This window comes from Sipha flava, unplaced genomic scaffold (assembly GCF_003268045.1).
Source record: "Sipha flava isolate LNK unplaced genomic scaffold, YSA_version1 587_pilon_pilon, whole genome shotgun sequence".
NCBI classification, from domain to species: domain Eukaryota; kingdom Metazoa; phylum Arthropoda; class Insecta; order Hemiptera; family Aphididae; genus Sipha; species Sipha flava.
The window spans coordinates 283743-289742 of NW_020273566.1; positions in this window are offsets into that span (position 1 = coordinate 283743).

Consider the following 6000-nt stretch of genomic DNA (forward strand, 5'->3'; position numbering starts at 1 on the left):
TTGTCGCGACACTGAGAATGTTGTTTATGCGATAATTTAAAATTTTATATTTATTAAATATGTTTATTCTTTTAAGTAAATGATAATAAACAAATAGAAATAAAAAAACTTAAATTGGAAGTAAATCATGACATTTAGTTGGTAAGCTGCAATGACTGTTTATTGACGAGTTTTAAATTCTAATCAAAGCCAATGTTTGGACATTTTTAAAGGTTATTGTATATTATATAAACAAAAAAAAAATTGAATTTAAAAATTAAATTCAACTGCTTTCTTCTTATTGGTAAACATATTATATTTGTCCACGAATAAAGATTTTTTTGTAAAATATAAAAATTAAACCAGTGAAAAACATTAACCGAAAAAAATTTAACCATTCTTCCAACTATCTTTTCAAATATAATTAAAATAAACTATTCAAATTTAGATAATACAAGATAAATATCATGGGTATTCATATAAAATGTTTAATGAATATTTATGAATATGTTATATTTAACATAATAAGTAATAAGAGCTTTATAAAAAAAAGATTAGTTCATTATTTTAATCACATTTATAAAATATATACTAATAATTTCAATTTTTAACAATACAAATATTTAAAAAAAAAAATCATTGAAAAATATATACTTGCATGTGCTAAATGTATTACAGACAGAATATCAGAATATCAATAGTTTAAATATACATAAAAAAAATTAATTAAAAAAAAAACAACAAAAATTATAACAATTACAATGGTTAATTTTGTTGCAAATAAGAGGAAACAATTTTTCGTTGATAATAAGTAAACAATTTACAACAAAAATGTCTTTATAAATAGATTCATCTGAAACATTAATTTATATTTGAATTACCAAATTTTAAATAATTACATTTCAATAAACCAGTACCTATGATGAAAATAAAAATAAATTATAACTTACACATAAGTTTATCAATCGGAAAGAAGGAAAGTAAAGATTTTCCTAGATTTTCAAGAATTTCTGTAATATTTAGATTCCTCATATGTGCTTTCACATAATAAAAAATAGATATTAAATTATCTATAAATTTGTCATTCATTTTTGAACAAAATATAAAAACATGACCCATTTCATCAGGTTTGAACACACCAGTCTAAAACAAAATGTTATATTATATACAATATTGATCAATCATAATATATACATTATCATATTGAAAATATAACATAGGAAACATGGCAATAACAAATGTAATATTCATAGTTATAAATTATAAAATAATTTATTTTAATTACCTTAAGAAAAATAATAACAAGCACATAGAAAATACCAACATTAACTTGAGAAAGCAATGGACAACCAATTAATAAATAAATTGTCAGAAGCCTTAAGTTTTTTCAATGATGCTAAAATTGAAGTCAGAGAATCTAATTGTTTTCTGATATTGTTTATACAATCATTGGTATAAATCGATGTTACATCATAAACAATCAATCGACCATGGACTGTTTGCTCTGGAATTTTAAACCAAAAATATCTGTAATACATCAGAGAAATAAAATTAAAAATTAAATTATACAAAAATTTAAAAATTAAAAACTTACTCTTTAGGCTTAATAGGGTTTTCTCAAGGTATAGTAAATGATGATCTTGCTAGATTGCTATAACCAATAAGTTCATTTGCACAAAATTTTGAGTTACGAATGATAGACACAGGCTTACCCATTTGCACAGTCAAATTAGATAATCAATTTTTGGCATCCTATATCAAAAACAAAATAAAAAACAAAAAAACAAACTTATATTTAATATTATGTATTATCAAATTATTTTCATAATTCTACTCACCTCTTTGGTAAATCATATAACTTCTTTATCATACTTCCATGAAAATTGATTGAAACTAGTCACTTGATCTTGAAGTAATTTAGCTTCAGCTGAATCTTGGCATTCTATTTTACGCAGTTTTTCAGAAAATGAATAATCTATTACTGCTTTTGTTGTTGAAACTTTTGGTAGATCAAACTGAATGGCCTATTATATTATATAAAGATGTATTTTTTGATTGTTTTAGTTATTATTTTGTCAGTAATGACTTAGTTTTATTATATATTTACATGAATATGAAATATATTATTAAACGTCGGGTTGGATTTGACAGCCAGTACCAACAAAATCTGTATAATATGTGTTTATGCGTTTCAACTTCAGCCCGGAAGAAATTCAGTCATGGTGTACAACGAAGCGTTCCTCGAACAATCCTTGTATCGGTAAAGGTATCAGAGGTCATGGAATTAGGGGAGGGTGGTGATTGTCCCATTCCCATTCTTTAAGACCAAAGAAAAAAAAAATACCATAATAACTCCGTGCTTTTTGGATTTTTAGACGTATCAGCCACGGTTTAAAATATACTTAAAATTAACGAAATTAAAAATTATTTAGTTAAATCAATGAAATATATTTTAAGCCGTAATACGAACCCAGCAGCGTCATCTTAAATGTGTACCCTTTGAATTTGTAAAGTGTCATCTTTGTCTGGATTTGCATTGGACAACATCCGGAATACATCCGTTCATTCGCCGCATTATAATTTCGTAGGAGCACATCAGAAACCGATCACTGTACGATTTTACAATGTGTGTATTATAATATTGCGGCACATATATAGTCCATTCGAGATTTCGGTTGCTGTGGCCTCTATCCGTTTCGTCATTGTTCCGATATAATTTTCGATCGGGAGGTCGCTTCTGAGATAAAATCCAAATATTCCGTCTGGCCATTTATGACCGCACAACAGTAAATAATACATATAATAACTTCTGTGGTTCGTCCAAGCATCGACAATCCCGCCGGTACACCATCAAGCGTTGCAAGTTAGGTTTTATTCCCCAACGTTTGTTTCGCAGTATTTTTGATTCATTTTCTACTATCATAAATTGTGTTTATCGTTTACGCACGGGGTACAAGCGTATTTGAGAGTAAATGTCTTCACTTTATTGCGTGATACGAATCGGATGTTTAATGTCGTGTTTTTACGTGCGCTCAAAGGTACCCACGTCTTAGCGCTATCATGTGACAATTTATCGCTAGTAAATATATATATATATAAAAATATATTTGATTTTACAACATTATTATATGAATCAATAACCAATCTTAAACGAGTGGCTTAGGGATTATGATTGTTTAAAGTTCGGTCGGAGAAAGAACGTCGACGGTGTAGAAGTAATCGATGAGATAGAGAAATGTTTTTGCCCGCACCCATCTCAATAAACTTTTAACAACAATAGTAATACAGAATTCAACTGCAAGACATCAAAAAGAAGAAAAAAATACATAAAAACTAATTTAACAATAAACTTTGACCAATAATGGGAGTTCCCGTTTAAAAACCCAAAGTTGATGTCGTTACTAAACAAAGATCGGCTCCTTAAGTGGTGATTTTTTTTTACAACGGAACCATGTGGTCATTGTTGGTGCTCTTAGATGTATCGCAAAAGTAAGATTTGAAAATGTTCACAGAGAAAAGGTATATGACAGAAACAATGGAGTAAATAGTAAAGTCCATTGCAAATAGGGTTTTATCAAAAAATTCACCTTTTTCTGCTTTTCTTTCGATTATTATAATTGGTTTTATTCTAATGTATTTTAATTCATTATTCAATTAATAAAAAAATACCTTCAGTATTCAATCAATTAATAAATTAATTAATTAATTAATAAATAAATTAATAATCGATTACATACATTAGGAATGTAAATTGTATTCAAAATCATTCGTTTTAGCTTCAACTATTATATTCTAATTTTATTAATGATTTTGAATAAATACTATTTTTTTATGAAATTATATTAGACGAATATTTTGTAGGATGATATTATTTTTGATTATTGTATGTTTTATACTATTAACATTATAACATTATTTTAAACGTATTTTATATTTTAAGTATAAAATAATTGATTAACGCATTAATGTAGACATTCTAAGCAAATTCAACTATTATGCATTTATAGTACATCAACGAATAACTTCAAATCATTATTTTAATAATACTGTAATATATAATACAGTGCAATCCCTTAATAATTTAATTAAAAACATTACAGTAAGATGAATATATACATGTATTTTCATGTGTTGAAAAACATCTCTTCAAGTTCAAGTCAATTGTGTATATTAAAACACTGTCACCGTTAAATATTATTGTATCAATATTCAACAGATTTCATTAAAATTGATTGGCATACGATACATTATTTGAGGTTTCATATTCACTCGAATGGTCTGCAAGGTTTTTTTTAAGATTATTTGAGTAAGTAATATAATTTACTTGCTGGATGAATAAGTGTCATGATTACAGTAATATTGAAGTTAAACACACATGATGCCATGTGTGATGACCATGATGGTAGTCACTGGTTAGTGAATTTTGAACAATGTACAATATTCATGTTGTGTACCTACTTATAATTGACATAGATTTTACGCATAACTTATACCAAACACCAAACATTTTTTAACAAACAATTAATAATGAATCACGTATTTAAGATTGTACTATTGATCGGATATTCGCATTCGTAATGTACTAATGACGTGTATAATACATGAAATGGATATATTATCATGATTGATTATAAATTCTATTTATAAACATTCATATTCATATTATTATCACAGAGTATATTAAATTTAATCTATTCTGTGCTAGTATCATATTTGTTGTTTATTCGCGATAACAAATTATTTCTTGGAAAAAAATAATTCAAAATTGATCATCAAAGTAATACTGATAAACATAAAATAAATTTGAATTTAAACTAACTTTAAAAATTGTTTAAAAATTATTGATTTAATCTTAGTAAAAGTTGTTGACACCAACATTTTTCTAAAAATCATATCAACAAAATGGCTATTTTGATTTTTTTTAAATATCAAACAGAAAATTTTTTAATTTTTTAATTTTACGTAAAAAATGTTAGAAAATGTTTAAAAAAATATTTTAAATGTAGCGCAAACCACAATTGATAATTTAAAGAAAAAAAAAGTTGAAAATGTTCAATAGAACTAAAGTTATTGCAATTGTCAGTCGTGAAACATTCTGTATATATATATATATATATATATATATTTATTTATTTATAGTATCGTATAAGTTATGTTTCGATCATAAAAGTAAACTTAAGAGTACTTAATTAATTTAATTATTCTAATGTAGATACTTCTGTGATTTTAACTTAAACGATAATGTAAAATACTTATAATTAGATAGATAAAATATTGAATGCGTTTTATTTTTGCTGAAAAACACAAAAATCCTCTATTTGCTGCATTAACTTATTAGGAACTTTTGAGCTCAATCATTCTTCTAATACATTATTATATATTTATCTGACTTAAAACAAAGTTTTGTTCGTAAACAAACAAGGTTAGGCATTATTCTCTTGAGATGCCAAAAAAAAAAAAAATACACTTGGAAAAATGTATTCTTATATACCTAATTTGTAGGAATTCAGTTAATATTTGCGAACAGTAGTGAAGCTATTATCAAGTGGATATTAATACTTTAAAAAATAAAGCAACTGAAAAAGCTAAATATGCCTTTTTAGAATTTTGTGTCACGAGTGTAGTTGTTTATCAATTATTTTATGTTAACAAAGTATAATTTAAATTAAATTTGTCTTCACAAGTTACATGACGATTCAAGAATTAAATTTCATTATTTTTTTGATTCAACTTTCAAATGAAATATATTAAGAATAGTTCCTTATAATACATAATTGTTATTACAATACTTGTATCTACTGTCGTTTAATTAATTTAAAACTGAAGCATAAATAAAATATAATAAATTGTAATATATTGTGTTTATGTATTAACTTTTATTTTATAATAATACACTAATATTTAATTTACATTATTATATATATTTAATTTACTCTTCATGTAATATTATGTAAATTATTATTAGTTTTTTTTGATATGTTAGAAAATTCAATTTAAAAAGATAAAGTAAATCAATTAATT